The sequence below is a fragment of the Corvus hawaiiensis genome, chromosome 1, assembly GCF_020740725.1.
Source record: "Corvus hawaiiensis isolate bCorHaw1 chromosome 1, bCorHaw1.pri.cur, whole genome shotgun sequence".
Classification (NCBI taxonomy): Eukaryota; Metazoa; Chordata; class Aves; order Passeriformes; family Corvidae; genus Corvus; species Corvus hawaiiensis.
The window spans coordinates 47,194,080-47,213,355 of NC_063213.1; the positions used below are offsets into that span (position 1 = coordinate 47,194,080).

A 19,276-nucleotide genomic window follows, 5' to 3' on the forward strand; every position below is an offset into this window, starting at 1 on the left:
CAGGATATTATTAGTGGCTGGCTGCAGAGAGGGCAAGGCTACAGGGTGAGTCCTGAGGTCTCAGAGAATCCAGCCAGGGGCAAGACATCTCAACTGCCTTGACCTCGGGGCACTTCCAAGGACTGATAATGGGAAATAGGGTTATTCAGGCGTTGGTGTTTGCTCAACTGTGGAGCATAAAAATGTAAAAGGTGAATAGTGACAGATGGCAGATCTTTGGGGGAAACAAGTAATTTTAGTGGTAAAAGCAAACAAAGCAAATTGTGGCATGGATTAATGTGGAGCCTTTCATGCAAAAATTGAAAACATGTTGCTAGTCAGCCCAGCAAATGGGTGAGAAGGCAGGTAAATCCTGGTATAGCCATTACACCACTGGCTAAACTGAGGCACCAAAAGGACGAGCACCCTGCCAATATACTGCAGCCCTACACAACAATGCAGGAATGCCATGGCCAGCAGTGGGGTGCCAGCCACTGTTCTTCACCAGCCCGCTGAGTCACCTCTTGGTCTGGCAAAAGCTGTTTAATGAATTGCCTTTATGAAGCTTCAAGACACTGAGACCCACATAAGACATCGAATGATGAATAGCCTGCCTCAAAGATGCCATTCATAATCAAATTTTAAATGTAATTCAGCTGAATGGAATCATTGCTCTTCTGTGCATCATTTACAAGCCCGGATGCTGGTCTCTGAACTGGCACAGTACTTTCCCCTGAAAGACAAGCTGTGAGCTATCCTGCACAGGAGCTCAGAAGAGAGCTGCACAAAGCCACGCAGATTAACTCTTCACAGAGTGAAATGAGATGTGTGAAACAAAGGGGTGAGTAGGTGTGAGCACGTCTGGGTTTAAGCATCTTAACTTTTCTGTGCATTGACCAGTTTCAAGCAGGCATGATACAGAGCTAGCAATCTGAGAGATGCTGCCGTTTTCCAAATATTTAGTATGGGGAAAATATTTAGTATGGGTTGTTGAGCAGGCAAGAAGGGGACCCTATGCATGACCTATTTGAGAAAACAAACTAAACAAAGACCCAAGGAAATTTTGTCGGAAAAGTTGAAAAGAAAGTTTTACAGCACCTTAAAGCAAATCTTTCAGTTCCCAAGATAAAGCACAAGCATGTTCTTTAAATTATCACTACAGAGTTCCTTGCTACTTAGACTGGGCAAGAGATTTTTATTTAAATGGAGGTCTCCTCAAAAGTGCAAAGAGGCCTTTGGGGAGGTGCAGGGGAGGAAAAATGTAATTTTTCAGGCTCCAAGTGTTCTTTTGTGTTTTATAAACAGCTGAGTGACAGCCCAGTGATTAATAAGTTACATAAATAATTATAAGCGACATGTAGCTGAATCTAGTCCACATTCCAGACATGGTACATTAAATAAAGAGAATTCTGCTCTTCCCCCAGAAGAAAATTTATCTGGCAACAGCAGATAAATCAGAAATGATACTGTTAAAGTATATCCAGTTCTTTGGAGAGACAGCTCATCAAAACCAGAAGTTTTTACTGCACTCAGTTTCTCAAGCAAATTGTTTCATTTACTTCAGTCTTACCTTGTACTCATTCAGTATGAAAAATGACTTTCTTCCTTTATTCATCCTCTCTGGTTGAGCTTATTATTTACCCAGAAATGCCCCTGTGAAGCAGAGTTTTATGCAAATACAGCCCCATGTGTAGGAAGGTAAATGCTAGTTTGCAGTACCAACACTAGAGCTCACAGGGAGGCTCATTGGATGTGTTTAATTGGTCATGTTTTACGGCACCATCAAGAAATTCAATTTAAATTGGTCCCTCTCCCTTGGATTTGTTAGTGAAAGGAACAAAACTGAGGACAGTGCCTGCCTATGTTTTCTGTTGCACAGACACATTTATAGCACATAGGGATTGAGCAGTAACTTTGTAAGTTGTTACTGAGGTTTTTAGAGCATCTTTCTGTCTTCCCCAGCAAACCATAAAAGGATGTAATAGAAAAGAGTAATCTGGCCCATTACAGTGCCCTAAGGTTAGGAAACACCCTTGTTTGAAATCCAGCTGTGCCCCAAGGTCTTCTCATTGGGTGGGGGGTAAGGATGTGAAATCCAGTAAGTTGTATGATGGGAATGATTCCAGTACTGAGAAAACAATTGAGAAGTATTTTGAAATGTGTCTAAGATTATTTAAAAGTACTAGCTAATGCTTAGCACCTCTCTTGCCCTTCTCCCAACCCCCAACATTCTTGTTGTATGGGTTGTTCCGGTGTGTATATCCGACTGTGATCCTCAGACATCTCTCTCCCTTTTTGTGAGAGCTTCATACCTTCTTTGTTCTCATGGGAAAGGGGAGTCACACAAAGACCTACTTTGCTATCTTTGTATTTTTATAATATAACACTTAGTGGTTTTCTATATTTTAGAGTTCTAATGAGCTTGTGGAAATAATAAAAAAGAAGACTTCTGGTAACAAACACTGTTCTTTTCAGGAATTTCAGTAAAACACTGATCATCTGGTATATCATCTTAGCAGGTAGTAGCCACATTTCCAAGAAATGTGATTACTTCAATAATGAAAGTGTGTTTTTAATGACTTAGAGTGTGAAATGAGGCATCATTTCCTAGATTCACAGATTTAAGGCCAGAAGGGACTTGAAAGATCATCTGTTCCCAGCTCTCTTGTAAAAACACCACTATTTTTTTCGTTGCTGTTACTGAAGCAAATGCATTCCTTCCTGAGAAGCTAAGCACAGCTTTTTCCAAACTTAATTTAGTTGTAGTTTAGTGACAGAACTTAAACTTTCTATATTTACATTAAATTGCATCTTCATTCCTTTTCTCGCACTTAGGATAATTTACCATTTTAAAGGCAGCTGGCTGACAGCAAGAGAAACACTAAGATTTGACTCCTAAACCCATACATAGACACTTACATTAAATTTCAGTAAAGCAATCCCAGAACAGGAGTACTGCACTGTTACTTTCCTGTTACCACTCCTGGATGGAACAGCAGCGATGCTGGTAGCATCATTAGCAGAGGCAGCCACCAGCTCTTTCCTGGACCATATATCCCTTCAAAATGGATTGCATGCTGGGATTAGCTCATCACCTTCTCTGAGGATCAGCCAACTCATTCAGGGTCTCTTTTTCCTTTTTTTAAAATTTTCTCATACAGGAAAGTTTCAGCCTAAGAACTCCTGCCTGGAATCTGAAGAAGCAGAGAACTTGCCAGCACATCTTATCCTTGTGTTGCCTGCCCCTACTCCAGGGTGCAAGAATAGGTACTTATTCAGTCCTTGCTTTCCAAGCTGTGGCAATGGACAGGGAAATCCTGCTCACACCCATGAGATCTTCTATATGAATTTTGTCTTCCTGACTTTCTTTTCTAACTAACCTCGATCTCTTTTGTTCCCCAGTGTACATAAAGGCCTTCTGGCAGAAATGTCAGCTTTAATCTGCTGTTTATACTCCTGTAGTAGATGCTAAGGACCCCTATTTTATCTTGCAAACTTTTCCCTGACACAGCATCAGCTTAATTCCCTCATTGAGGTCCTAGCCAAGCAGAACTCACCTTGTTTTCATCTCTTGTTGTAATTCATTCAAAGCTCTTCCAAGTACATCCAAGATTTATTCTGTCATTTTAATCTGTTCTGGAGAAATAGATTATCCAAACAGATGCACACTTTATTTTTAGTTTCTGATTTGTAAGCTGCAGTAAAAGTGGAAAAAATGCAATCTTCAGTAATAACCAAAATTTTCAGGGAAATTCTGATCCATGTCAGTGACTCTATGAGAAATGCAATCAAACAAGGTAAGAGCTCAAAATATACTGGGGAGAGATGAGTGAGAGGGGAACATTTGCTTGTTTATTATGGCACAGAACTGCTGTGCAGAACAACTGTCTGTCTTGTAAGGCTTCGAGTTCACTGCAAAAATAAAATCCTCCGGCAACCAGTGGAGATGCTTTATAACCACATCAAGTGTCCTCTGACTCCTTATGTGCTGTTTTCACGTCTAGCTTAAAAATGAACCCAAGGATGAATTTCAAATGTTTCTTTTTTGTCTTATCACACTCCACATCATACTATTTTTCCATTAGAAATAACTTTCAGGAGAAAACCTCAAAAGATAACATGCTGAAGATCGTGTGCAAAATATTATAACCACTTTAGTTGCATATTGCAGCTTTCTAAGGTTTTAACTGTAGAGACAATGAATGGATCTCATCAAAATGAAAACTATAGAAATAAATCGACCATCAGTAATGAAAAAAAGAGAACGATATAATTTCTATTTGTCAAGATATGATGATGATGTCACCACCCATTTATCCTCTGCACTTAAAGGTTGAAGCTGTTCAACAAATCTCTCCTGAGCCACATACATCTGTTTCTTTAATGGTGACTACAGAAAAGCTTTCTGATTAGTTAACACATCATTCATCAATTAGAACAGAAGGCAAAAGTTATTTCTCCCTACCCACAGTGCTTCATTAAAAAAATAACCTTTTATGTAATGAATGACAGAAGAATTGAGAAATAAATAAGAGGAGAAATGGTGCCTGAGGAGGTCACTTTTTGAAGAATTCCAACTTTTCCTAGAGCAAAGGAAAATGAGGAAATATGGGAAGAGGGGTCATAAGAGCTGTACAAATACAGGCTTTTCTGTGGCTCAGTGCAGTGGCTACTAGTACAATAGGACACATGCTGTGTTACAAGCCACTTTACAAAAGAATTTACTAAATAATAAAAATACACGGTACTTACACCACAGTTTGCATGGAGTATTGTCCATGCTCGCAATTTATCCTCAAAACTCTTGCAAAGACGAATGAAGTATTTTAACCAATGCCAACAAGGAAGATGAGTAATTTGTCCAGGTTTTCATGTGAATCTATAGCTGAGCAATTTTGTTCTTATAAAGGGCATATACTGAAAGATGTCCCTCCAAATATATTAGCAAACAACTCCCTGGGTTTACAGGTAACGTATTCACCTAAAGGTGAAGGATGAGGATCCTGTTTTCAACAATTTATTCAAAGAGAGCAGCATCAACAGAAGACACCCATCATGAACCCCCTGTCCCCCAAATTGCATACAGCCTTTTATCTCCAAGCCTGAGCACTGCAGGTAGTGAACGCTTTCCTTGAGGATGGGCTGTGACTGCCTTTCAGGGAGAGAAGCAGATCTGAATCCAGATTCCCCATTTTAGATGTGTTCTAACCACTAGGCTACGGGGTAGTCAGTATGAATAGAGCCCAAGGCTTCCTCTTACAAGGGCCACAAAAGAAACTACTTCAATTTTGTTGTTATTTTTGCATCTAAGGTTGGACATTTTGTATTAAATGAATCCATTATATTAGGGCAGAGGTTGAAGGAGGATATTTATTTTGCCATTTAAAGTAATAACAGTAACCGCTGATTCGATCCAAATTGAATTCTTCATTTGGTTTGTCCAGCAAACCAAAACATTAGGCTCAAGTCAGCTATTTGTTTGGAACAGCTGCTGCAATTGCTAAGTTAGCTTCCCTACCTATTGCATCAAACAGGGTGGATAGCTGCAGGCACAGTCAGATGACAGGGGTCCTTGGAGTGATCAAAACGAACGTGTTCCACTTACCTGGAAATGGACCCGGAGTGGCTGCAGGGCCAGTGACAACAGCCCCCTTCAAGGGCAGTAATTCACTGTGTAAGGATGGGAACATGAGCAACCCTGGCTGCTTCTCAGGTTGATCCCCCACTGCACCCTGAGCTGTTTGCATTGCTCCAGCTGCAATTCCCCAGCTACTGCAGTGGGCACTGCTGGGAGCCATGTGCACTGATGACACACAATGTATTTTCGTATACGTCCCAACTTCTGGTCTCAGCTAGACCAGCTTTGCAGAGCACCGATTTCATCATCTTACTGACTCTTCATGGCTGTCCAGTCTGCAAGTCAGTTTTTCCTCTCTCACAGTGCCACCAGTAACATCATTGTAAACCTTGAACTCATTTTGTTTCCCACTATAACTTCATCTGTGACTGTTTCAGATGAGAGGAGAGAAATCAAACTGAAGACTGACCCCATCACCTATTTAGTGGAAAAGATACAGGACTGGGGTCTAAGCTGATGACTGCCAGGGCACGATCAGCCCAGAGGCAATCTCCTTTTCAGTCATCATCTTTGGAACATGACCCTCATCTGCAGCCAGGAAACGCTTTCAGGCTTTTGCCAGCATGCCTGTGACTGTCAACCCTGTTATAGCCTCTGCATTGGCTTTGCAGAGCTACAACAGCCTGTGTAAAGTACACAAAATCTGTGCACACTGTGGGTGGATTTTTCACTATACCACTGGGCTTACATTGGTGTAAATTGATGGGAAATTACAGTCAGAGGCAGGACATCTATTTCAGTTGCAATGCAGGAGGCAGCAGACTTGTTTTTCAGTTATTTTGAGAAACAGTCAGTGAGAGATTTTGGCCATATCTTTTGTTTATAGTCTCTTTCAGATAGAAAGCACAGTTTATGATCCAAGTACCAATCATGCTGACTGTACAGGTGTCAGCACTCAGAACATTCTAATTGATTCAGTCCAGGTTCAGTTTTGCCACCCTTACGAGAGGCTTCTGGAGAAACACTTGCTACAGGTTGCCATGTATTTTGCTGTGCAACCACATTGGTCTGATAGGGATGGGATGGAGCAGGAGATAAGATGACCCCATTCATTCTCCATCTCAGACTGTCATACAGAAAAGGTGTTTCAACAGAAGAAACACAGCTGGATCCCCACCTTCCTTCTCTGACGGGCTGCAGGAGGAGTGGGACCAATAGAGATGATGTTTCTGGCACCATTTCCTGCATGGAGTGAGTAAGAGACAGATCTATGCCCCCACAAACAGTATCAGCAGAGGTGAACAAAGCCATCAACCAACCACGTCCCTGAGATTTGTGGTTTCAAGCAGTTGACAATGTCAGCAAGTAACTGAAGAAGTCTGATGAATCAAACAAGATACTGTAAATCTTTGCCTCTGTTCCTCTGGAGTGAAAAAATTTCTCAGGAACATTCACGGTCACAGGAGATGGCCACAACCTCCTATCTCTTCTGAAACATGCAGTGAAGTAAATCTTGCTCAGAATCATCTCATGCTCTCTGGCTTCATGGAGAGCATTAATTTATCCCACATTAGCAAGGGGGTGTATTTCCTTCCATTGTGGTCATATTTTTCCATCCATAATTTCTATTATTTTGAAAGCTACTTAAAAAAAGGATTGTTTCCTATTGATCAGCTGTGCCTGTGGGTTATGTATGCAGAGCGGACCACACACAAATGCCATATTCTAATACTGTTTGCTCTTGCTTTGCTCCCATTTGTTACCCATTGATTTTCAGGGCTTTGGTATAACCATGTGTGCAGTTACTGAACCCCCACACACCCCAGTGAAATGACACAGGCTAAACTGTACAGTGTATTTGTGCCTGGATGAGCATTTGTGCAATCTGTGAATTTCAAGAGCCATGAGCACAAGCTTGCCTGTACAAAATATGCTTTAAGAGCTGACATCAAAGTTAATATGAAAGTTCAGAGGTGCAAAATAATTTAAATGCACAGAAGAGGTAGCAATAACGTTTCTAAACCAAGGCAGTGAATTATGTATATAAGAAATATTAAAAATGCAAAGCTGACTCTATTTGCATTCGGAATGCCCCCTAGCTCTTACCAAAGAGGAGGAAATTGCTTTATGCAGAATTCAAGGGCATACTACTTAGTGCTGTATTTAAGTCAAGAAGGAATATCACTCATTTTTATTCTACCACTTAACTTGAGTTTATGTAATCTGCCTGAAAGCCGAGTCAGTTGTCTTATCTTCTATCATGGAGATTCAATTCAATTCAGTCATTAAACCTTTATATTCAGATGGTTCTGAGACCCCTCAGAACCACATTGCTGCATGTAAATCATAGACTGTCATCAGTCCAAGACATGGAAATATCAGTGCTTTTGGGTAAATTACTTTTGGGTAATCTCAGGCTAGAATTAAACTTATTCACCAGTTGGGGAATACGTAGTTGATGTGGAATAATCAAATGATGCCTGATTTTCTTGCAGTGAGTGCAGGTTAGGTATCACTTCAGAGCATCAGGGTCTAAAACCAGAAGCCTGGTTCATCTAACTGGATTTAAACTTTGGCTGGGTGGAAATTTGTGAGTGAAATTTGCCTTTCTCAGCATCCAGCTTCAACAGCAGTAACTGTGGGCTGGACATGAGCAAGTGACATGAACAAGTGCATGAGGAAATGCCACCAAAAGTGGTAAGGAGGCAAAGGTCTTAAGCCACAGACAGCAAACACACTGACTGCTGGGGTTGAAACCCCTGTACTACAATCACCAGCAAGGATGTTTCTGTAGTCTTAACAGTGGGGAAATTAATGCAGAAATAATTTTACAAGCTAGTAGTTCCTGTCTGATCATATTGTGTCTTTTCCACTTCCATGTTTTCCACCATGAGCAGTTAAAATCAATCAAACTTTCACAAGTCTTTCATTTAACATCAGCTTCACTTCCAGGATCTGTTATATAAGTGGCAGGAAAATATGACAAAACAGCTTCTTTCACCTATGACTTCATAAGGAGAATAAGCAGAGGACCACAATGGAGTTTACACATCTATCATCCATAAGGTTCTGCATGCTGACACAGACAAAACTACTTCTTGTGTTCAGAAAGCCAGCATTACTGACCAACCCTGGATTTAAAATGTTGCATCAAATTAATCCCAGTTGACTGTGGTAAACAAAAGGAAATTGCAGCAAGGACAGACATATGCAAGGACAAGATATGTTTAAGTACACAAACAGGTTGCTAATGCATCTGTTTACTTCCGTTTATATTATAGACCTACCATAATATTATCTTGTATTTTCAGCAGCCCTGATATTTAATGAAAAACTAAAATAAAAAACATTCAAAGTGTCTCCCATATCCCAGGAGTCTTCCCATCCCAACAGCTGCACACTAGAGTATGAATACAAATTTTGCCAACTGCCACATCCTTACAATTAAAAGAAAAGACACTTTCCTCCTCAGCCTTCCCAAAACCGTCTCTCAGAGAACAGTACAGAGAGGGGCTATTCAAGCTCTGTGTTAGATCAGTGTTGCTACTATCTTTATTGCTAAGTAAGGATTTAAGCTTGGAGGTGGTACTGAGAGAAAAATTTACATACTTCTATCAGGATATTTTAGCTCACAATGGCAGTAAGTTGTCAAAACTGACATCACTTGATGTCAGGAGAGCAGTCTGAAGTGTAATTCTGGAGTTCTCATGGGATTGACTGCTCTTCTGAATAGACCAGGTTCCTCCTGATATCTCAGAACTCAAAATTTACTGCATGATTTTGGTTACTTTTTTAAACAAAAGGACAAAAGATGGTAGAAGAATTACAGCTAAATGCAAGAAGAAATATACTGGAGATTAAATTCAGATACCGCAAAAAGAAAATTCAGTTAAAAAGACATTGATATGAGTCTCTAAGTGTACCTCACTAGGGGGCAAAACAGAGCTGGAAAAGTGAATATCTCCTTAATGAATATCAGAAACCTGAGGGCAGGAGACAGACAAATCAGGACACATGGCAGAGGTCATGTGTTGTATCACTTGTGTCAAAAAGAAGCAAGAAAATAAATGAGACTTGCAAGAATAGACTGAAGCCATTAGAGCAAGGATGGCTGGGAAGGAAGGGTTGAGCACAGAGCTGCGGAGTGTCTGCAGAAAGAAAATGAAGACAGGATTTGGCAGTCTTTGGCAGTTACTGTAACAGAAGAAATGGCAGAAATGGCCTTAGTCTGTGTTAGGGAGAAAAAGAGCAGTGAGGGAATGATACTCTATAGGGGCAATGGAGGATAGCAGAAACCACTGCTCCAGAAAAGTGGTGCTACAGGACAGAGGTCTGAAGCTTGCTCTCTGTCAGACATCACTGCTTGGAAGAATTGGAGGCAATATCCATGGAGAAACCCAGAGGAAGAATACTGTTAATGCTTTGATCTGACATACTTTGTTTAATATTAAAGGGCAAACTTATGCTGACTGTTAAATCGATATCAAATCAAGACTAGAATCTGCTTTATGATCATGGACAGTGAACTCCTTACTGCTGGAGTCATAAATGATGTCACATTTCAGCAGTCCTGTGGCTGACAACATTCAGTCCAGAAATTCCCATTTTAATTAAAAACTTCAATCTGAAAGGCAAAGTGTCACTTGCTGACAGTGAAAAGTGTTCCTTTGTGCTTCTCATGTGCTCTTGAGGCTCTGTGTGGAGCAGAAGATAGTTTACATCCTTCTCAGCACCATCCTGTCCCTCTGGCAAAGACCTGTCTGAAGACAAACCTCCAATTTACACTGTGAGAGCAAGTTTGATGTGAGAGCTGAGAAGAGCACAGGTCTTGAGCTGGCCTTTGGGGATGAAGGAATGTCACTACTTGTGAACAGCACAAACCCAAAGTACCCTGTGCACTTCAAACACAACTTCCCTGGAACTAGGAAGTCCCCTCTCTTATGTCCCTCCCCCGTACCACTGAGCAGCGCAGCCATGTGCTTTAAATCAGCAGTGCTTAGTCTGGCTTTCCAATTAATTTTGTTTGGCGTGGGCTGGACCCAGAATTCTCAAAAGATAGGTGCATTTCACATCTGAGTCTTTGAATCAGATCCCAGAGGATTCATTCTATCAGGAATTTCATATCCTAGAATGACTGAAATCAACAGAGACCTTTGCCACTTTCTTATTTATGTTGCCCCACTTGGTGAATACATGCCAGTGACTGGGAAGGCTGCACTACAAGGTTATTTTTTATACCTTTCAAAGTGAAGCATTTTTTAGGCACGTGTCAAAACTTTCATAGGTCTTAAGGATTAAACATAAACCACAGGTGTTTTCTCAGGGATGAAAAAGTTTACTGACATGGGGGATGTTGAAGCAATATGTCCTATAAATTCAAAGACTGTCTGGAGGCCTGTGAACAGGAATGTCAGGAACTGACTCCCTCTTGCTGTACTCCAAATCTGTGCTGTAGATCCATGAAGACACAGAAACATCAGGTTCTCATCACCATGAAGCACATTCCCAGGCCAGGATTCCCTGCTTGGCCCATGACTGATGACCAACTGCACTTGAAATCAGCTCACCCTGTTCAGTAAAACTTTTCCAGGACAGTGACAACTACAAGCTCTTATGCTAGACCAGACCTAGAGAAATAGCAAACTTGGAGACTTCATCAGACAGAAACAATGTCAAATCAGAAACTTTGCATTGCTCTGGTCTAGTAAATCTCTCAAAGCAGCTGAATACAGTTGTTTTGCTGTTGTAAAATACACAGGCATTTATCCACCAAGGCAGCATGAATATGGGGGATTTGCTTAACACTTTATCTTCTTCAAACAGACAAAAAATTCCCCCTGTGAAAAATTAATGTCTCCTTTTAAATTCTAAGACTAGCTGTCTCCTTTGATTTCAAATTTGTCCCAGATCCATCAAAATTGCTTTCACAAGTGCAGGCTGACATGATGATAATCTAAAAAAGACAGTTTCTAATTGGAGCAGGACATATGTTACAGTCATGCCGTTTTACAAGGGAAAGTCATGATTTCTCATTCATTCATGTTATGAAAATTCTCCATGAGAAATTATATTTTTTCTCCTTGATCAGATTTTTGCCTATATGGTACAGATCTTGCAGTAAAGAACCGGTAATATTCTGGGAGTTTCCACAAAAAGCTTTTGTGGAAGAGATTATGTTTTAATATATTACACATGCTCTGTGGAAAGCATTCAGCATCTACAGGAAAACATGTCTGATGTATAATTAACATCTTGTTTTCCTTCTGTCTTGCACTTCAGAAAAATATACTGATAAAAGTACATTTTACTTTCTACACATCTCACAAGTTAAGGAATAGAGTTCATTACTTCAAAATTTAATAAAAAAATCTACCTTTTACTTCAGAGAGGTATTTTTTTTTTCTCTAGGCAGTCTTGTTCCACTTTGGCCTAAAGAAATTTGTACTAGGTACTTTTTGATGAAGAACATTGAACAAAATAAGCTGACAATCCAATGCAGTGTGATCTTCATTATCAGTAATATAAGAATATTACTTTTAATTGCTTTATTTGAAAATGGCAATAACAGCCTATTAACCTGGAAATTAACTGGACAACTGTTCCTGTGAGATAATATATGGATTTGAGTTCAATGAAATCTCTGTCTTTATGTGAGTAGCTTTTAGCTAATTTTGTTGGCTGCAAATGGATCTCCCTATTTCATTTAAATGGAGACAGAGGTAAAAAGAATGGAAAGTTTCACAATGAGATCCAAGTCCTCGCCTTGTCTCTATGAAAAATCCTTTTCCTCACCATGTAAAGGTTACTTCGTAAATTATGATGTAACTTTTTCCAGAAAACTAACTTTACTCTGTCTTTGCAGCATTAGCTCCCTGGTTAGGCCAGGATCCAAGGACCATGAATGATGGACAACGCCTTCATTGACTCAGCCCAATTCTTGTGGATCTGCCCTGTTTTACAAGGTATTTGAGTCCATTCAGTAGCAGCATCCATGAGGTGTGTATTGATCTGGCAGTAGCAACAGTGCCAGCTTAGCTCTGCCCTGGTGTTCACTGCACCCTGACTTTTGTACAGGGATGGAAGTTGCTCCTTACTGTGAAGTACAGCACAATAACTTCAGTGTTGCTTCTACCTGCAGAGTCCCCCAGATCTGAATTCCTTTATTTTTTTCTCCCTGATTTCCATTTCATCAAGTTTTTCTCATTGCCAGCGTAAGGTCAATTTTGACAAGTCACGGGAGTCATCATATATTTTGCCTAGGGTCTGTCCTACAGTTGCCTATAGATGGTCCAAACAGTCCTTGTAGAACATAATGCTATGTGGTGAATGCAGGGAGAGTGCACGAGGAGGGACCTGTGACTGCAGCCCTGCTCTCCTGCTCCCTGCATCATAATCCTCAACAATTACACCAGCTAACATGCCAGTAAAGGAACTAATGTTCTGTGATCTCCATTCAACAAAATTCTTAAGCACCTGCTTAAGATGTATGCCTTGCTGCCTCTGGAGTCAGGAAGATTAGTCATATACTTGCAGTTAAACACATGCAGGAGTATTTAATATGTTTTAATGGCTCTGTATATTCATTTGTCTATTAAATGGCTGCAGTTCTGGACGTTCCCACTGGAAACAGGATGAAACTCATACATCAGATGCCTTCAGCTCACCAGACTCTGTTTAACGGCTGGAGGGGGGTGCATAAGCAGAGATTTTGCATCATGCAACAATAGGTAGGTATTTTTTTGTGGATTGATACAAAATACCTGTATTTGTTGTTTCTCTGAAAGAAGGCTTTGAGCTCCTATTATAAAAGGGATTATAGGAAAACACAGCTGTACTTAAAATGCTCTTTTCCTGCTCTCTCTGTGTTGTGCAACAGAGCACAGGTCTGCCCACTTACACAAATCAAGAGCCGTCAAGATGGAATTTTGTCATACATTTTTATTTTCAGCTTCTGGATCTTCTATATTTTTTAGCTTAAAGTATTAAACAATTTTCATAGCATCAGCTATCTCTTTTCTTTTATTCTGAGATTTACTTTGTGAACATCAAATAGGCTGCTTATCTTTGAGCTAAATTAATCCAATTTTCACAGACTTCTAGAATCATAAAATTATTTAGGTTGGAAAAGACCTTTAAGATCAAGTCCCACCTTTAGCCTAGCACTGCCAACTCAAAACCATTTTAGATAAATGGTCTTTAACTGTTACTACAGTTCACACTTAATTGCTGAACAGGACAGCAATCAAAACTTTTGCTTCTATCAGAATAATTCTAGTCAGTAGCAGCTTCACGTATTTTTATTCTTTAGGTTACACCAAGTAGAAGACAACACTATTTCACATCAAGCTTGTAATTTCAATAAAGTGCTTGTCTAAACAACCTACATGTAGTGCAAGAGGTGGCTTCAGCAGCGCCGTCACTCAGTGGCTGTAAACCTGACTTAAGCAGCCACTTAAGGTGAGTTTATGACTGCTTTGCATTATTAAAGAAACATGGGCAGCTAGAGCATACCAACCCATCTGGCTCAGGATATTCTACCATAAAGTGCCATATGGTCATTTACAGATGTGGATGCAAAGTCTACTGAGATTTTAAGCAATTATCTTCTAGTGAAATGCCAAACAAGAGCTGTATAGAGTGTTATTCTTTACTTTATAAGCAAAGTAGAGAAGAACACGGCATCACCTTGGAGAGGACTGGAATAGATGATGGTTTCATGGCATTGCTAGTGCTGTCCAGGCCACTGCACTCTGATTCAGGTCAAAATATTTACAAACACACAAGCTGAGACAATGGTTTGGGAACCGTGTACTCTAAGGTTCCTCTCAGAGGATATCTAAGGCACATGTACACATTTGAAAATTGCTAAATACTCTGCTACATTTGCATACTAGAAGTTATACTCATGCTGAAGAACTTTGTTTTAGCTGAAAGCTATACATGATGGGAACATCCTAATCTTTCTTTGTCATCATAATTAAACAACCATCACTTAAGACCTCTGCCCCTACCAACTAGGTGAAACCTGACTTTGGAGTCAGACAAGCCTCTATTATTTTTCTCCATTATTGAATCGTATTTTAATGCTTACAATATCTGCTCAAATAAGTGAAGGCTTTCCATACTGGATTTTTGGTATTGTGCATCCATGGTTGAATTGAATTAGATAGAAGGCAATGGTGAAGGCCCTATCAGCTTCCATTAATGAGGGACTGGGACCCCAAGTCAGTCACAGTTTATGAAATATATATCCCCTTAATATACTCCTTGCCCACTTGGTCCCCCAGTATGAACTTAAGAGAAGTACTTCCTCATATTTCTCATGTCTGAATGTTACATCACTTAAACCTGTGCAACAATATTCTGAAAGTGGCTGTTTAACAACTGCCACAGCACAAGCAAGTAGTTTTGATCAATCTTAAATCCTCATCCCTTGACACTTTAATCAAAATAATTTAAAATTCTATTAAGCACAATATGCAGAGCATTAACACTCTGAACCAGTGAGCAGTTGGAGTGCAGACGCCGAGTGATATATCTGAATAACAGCCTTGTTAGAAAGGCTATCATGTTTTGCTCCTTGCTGAATCATCAGGACGATAGTGGCAATATCACTCTTTCATTGCTAATGTATGGCTCAAAGGATCTGACAAGGAGCTAAATGTTTGATTCCCTGGGAGAAGCTGCTTTACTGAGGTGCAAGTAAAATTTTCCATCTTTTAAGGCTTACATGGATTCTGGAGCTGCCCATCACCCAGGAGTAGGGGCAGGAACCAACCACCTTCTCAGTATTATTCCTGCTGCTGTGCATTCCCCAATCTCTCCAGTCTAGCTGCTGCCTTTGCATTTAATTCAGCTCTGCTGCTCTGTCTTGAGGATTCTTTTTCTCACTGTTTATTTCTCCATTGTTTTTCTAAACACCGCAAAACTGTGTCCAGCATCCAACTGTGCTGAGCACCAAGAGGCTCAGCCACCAGTCACTGGGCAACTGCCACTTCCCAGTGCAGTCACCATTTAAGAATTGAAATAACTTAGTTGCCTTTTGAAACTTTGTACAGACTAAATGTACCCATACTGACCAATTTGCATAGAAGTTTGGGGTTTTTTTGGTAGTAATGCAGATATCCATCTGAATAATGATGAAGGAGGGTAAATATTTTGGGTTGATTTTGACTATGCCCCTCATGAGAAGTGTACACAGAAAGCACAAATACCCTCACAAGACCTCCTCCACTGGATTAGAGCTCTGTTGTTATTTGTGCAATGCCTTAAGCACACAGATCTGAGGTAAAGTTCGTATTTCAGCAAATATGTGCCTAGAAAACCTCATTTTTGTCTCCCTGTTTCAAATAGAATGGGGTGGATTTAGGTGATATCTCCAGGCTCTTTCAGCCCAATTTTCTATAATACTGTGAAACCAGATATACATGACACCTACCCAAAAGTACAAACATGTTTCTCCTACTGTGTTATAAAAGAAGAAATACTTGCGTGTAGATTGGACTGTGAAGGGTGATAAAGAGGAATTTAAATTCAAGAAATGAAAGCAAAAGGAAAACTACAATAACTAGTTGAGATAGAAACTGAAGTCATTCCTGAATGCTGTTTATGTAATGCAATCACTTGAAACAGACAGAATACTGATATTTTTACTATCAAATGTCAAACATGGACAATGTAGTTATTACAGTCCTGTGTATATAAAATTTTTCAAAAGCTGAAAAAAAGTTAAGAAAAACTTTGAAGCCTTCCTCCAAAAATGTTACACAGAAAGCCAAATTAGTTGCTCAACTAGCTCAACTGTTACAGTGCAGCCTTGCCACTGGCGTATATAACAACAATCTCCTGTGAATTGTTTTCTTTGCAAAGAGTAAGATCAGCAGTTGTGATCATCAAAATAAGAATCTGTGAGCACAGAGAGCTTTTTAGCATAGTAAGTGAAATCATTACTAATTCCCACTGCCAAAACACATACCTCAGTGTGCGTGTGAGCACGGCCTCTCAGGCAGCTTTTTCTTTCCCAGTAAGATCTGGTTAAAAGCTGCTTCACTAGGTTTTAAAGCCCACTGGAGGTGCTGCACATTAACTGAGAAGACTGATCAACCCATACAGTATTAAAAAGGCATTTGTAGACTCATTTAATCAATAATGTACAGTATTAGTGTGCAATTTAGATCGAGAGAAGACAGCTGTAAGACTATGATACATCAGCTAATGAAAAAGCAGAGAGAGTGTGATTCAAATCAGTAGAGAGGCCAAGAGGCAGCTTCTTAGCTAGTGGAAGCAGAGATAGTAGCACACACTCCTGGGTCCCTGAGCCCATAACCCAGTTGAAGATTTCTCCCAGAGCAAAGGGCTGAGTGAACTCTCTCATGCAACATCCTTTCCATGGGCATAAGCAGCAAGATTTCTGAGCTACAAAAGGCACCAGGCTTCTAAACAAGGCAAGATTATAAAATGGCCCTATGTGGCCTTGAAATGTTTCAGATGTAGCCTTGACAGCTACCCAGGATATGTTGATATATATGTATCAGCCTCTCTGATTTCAAGACTGTCTCAAGCAAGAAGGATTTCAGCAGGAAAATGAGCAACAATAGGAAATTCTGCACAGACCATACAAATTACCCCAAAGATATACAGCAAACCCACATGGTTTTGGTGCTATTTTACAGATATGGTTACCAAGTCCTGAGGGCTGGACTGTCCTTTAAGATTTAGCCCTTTTTTACTGTTAGAAAATGTACAGTTTTCTTTATGTGTGAATTCCTCACGGTGAGCAAAGCTGGCCTTGTGCCCTCATTCCTAAACCAATTTGAAGTAACGAGGAAATTGCCATGCAGGGACTGAGAAACTGTAGAAAAAGCAGTGGTTACCTGGGTCACCATCCCTAATGCACTGTGCCTTAGAATCAAAGCCTGCTTTGTGCTGCCCAGGAATTTCTGCCAGGACTGGGACCAGTAAAAGAAGCAGGATTGGATACCTACAGCTGTCTCTCCTTCCCATTCTCTTTCCATCTTCTTAACATCTCAGATACAAACCTCACAGCTTGTATTTGCAACCATATATAGATTTCCATAGACATTCCCTGCCCAAGTGCTTGCTCCATTAATGAGGCAGATACATCCCAGCCTGCAGAACATGCCAGGCTCTTGGCAGTGACAATTGCTTCACGGATGCACCATCTGCTGCTCTCTCGGTGTGACTGGTTACCTACTTTTCATGGTACATTTCTTTTTCCTGGCTGAATGGCTCCCAAATCCATGAGGTCCTTTTTGACAAAGCTGTGTAGAATCTCCTGATGTCAATACTTAGGCAAACACATATTTCCATGAGAATAGCCTTGCTCATGTCTATGTTCTCCTATGGAATTGTGATACTTTTCCTGGCTGCAGTTTTTGCTAGCAGAAGTTTTTCCTTCCTTTAGTAGGAAGGCACAGGAAAAAACAGTTTTCTACCATCAGTGCTGAAGAAAGTAGCTGTGGTTGAAATATATGAACTGACAGGGGTGTTTGGAAAAATGGGAAGACTACAGATTTCCTTAGTTGTCTTCTACATAAATCACCACATCTCTCTGTGCCAAACTCCATGAAGGGCACCTTCGGGGGAGGTGGCGGAGAGAGATGGTCAGCAACAGTAAATGTTACTTGCTTTGAGTTGCCCAGGATCTGCTGCAGACAATGAACATTTTTCCCTGCATGAAGAAGCAGGGATCTGGACTGCTATTAATAGAAGTTAAAATATATTAAAAAAAAAAACCCAAAAAACTCAAACAAACCAAACAACCAAAAACCAAACAACCCCACATTCATAAAATTTCAAGTTTTCAGACATTTTCTGTAATCACTAATTCTTGATAATGTTCACTGTCTTACTCTACATAAAATCACTGCTGATACAAGTTTAGTTTTATGTAATACTCCATATGGTGGATTCATAAAATCCTTCTACTGGGAATACCACCATAAACTACTATTTTCTGCTCTAAAAAATAACCATTAAAGTCCAGACATGCACAAACAAGGTAATCTGCCATAAATTTTGAAATGGTAAAATACTACAAATGTAAATGTATTCAACTCCCATTGCAATGCATGTAATTTCCATAGCTTTATTAGAAATCCTGCAGTTGCAGTGGCTTGGCGATAGGTGATAAATATAGTAGGAATGAGTCAGCATGCAAATCCCTTCTGTGGAAAACAATTTGAGAGATTTTATAGCCCAGAGCTGTTTATTATTTTGTAAGAATGGTAATGCAAGTTCATGTTCAAAACCTGCTGAGAGAAGAATTTGCAAATATCCTATTATGGAACAGGCAGAAAAAAAGTATAAGACCTATGTAATAGCACTGGGCTAGAACATTTTCACATCTCCCATTTACCTGATTCTTTTTTTCTCATGTACTTATTAGGATCCTTGTGAGATTATCACTTTATCACACTAATAAAATGAGAGTACAGCTAAGGTTTGGGATTTCATTTCCAAGTTAATGCAACAGTCCTTAAAACCTGAAATGCATGGAACTAAAAAAGGCTTCTGGAAGCTTGGTAATGTAGAAAATAAAAGCAATTAATTTTGAAAGCGTGACCTTGGGATTTTTAAAATAATTTTCCATTTCTGTAAATAGTACTGAGGAGAGAATATGTTTCTGATGATACCAAACCCCTTTATATCCATCCAACCCAAACATTTCTCTGTTTTGCATAGTAGATTGCAATGAAT

At 39.9% G+C, this 19,276-nt stretch overlaps 1 long non-coding RNA gene across 1 annotated transcript; it reads left to right on the forward strand.

Moving 5' to 3' along the window:
- Positions 1-747: 747 nt before the first annotated feature.
- On the forward strand, positions 748-13,278 carry LOC125332950. The gene is made up of 3 exons (XR_007206693.1): positions 748-820; positions 12,420-12,519; positions 13,163-13,278. It is a non-coding gene; the product is annotated as an uncharacterized LOC125332950 (long non-coding RNA).
- The last annotated feature ends 5,998 nt before the right edge of the window (positions 13,279-19,276 follow it).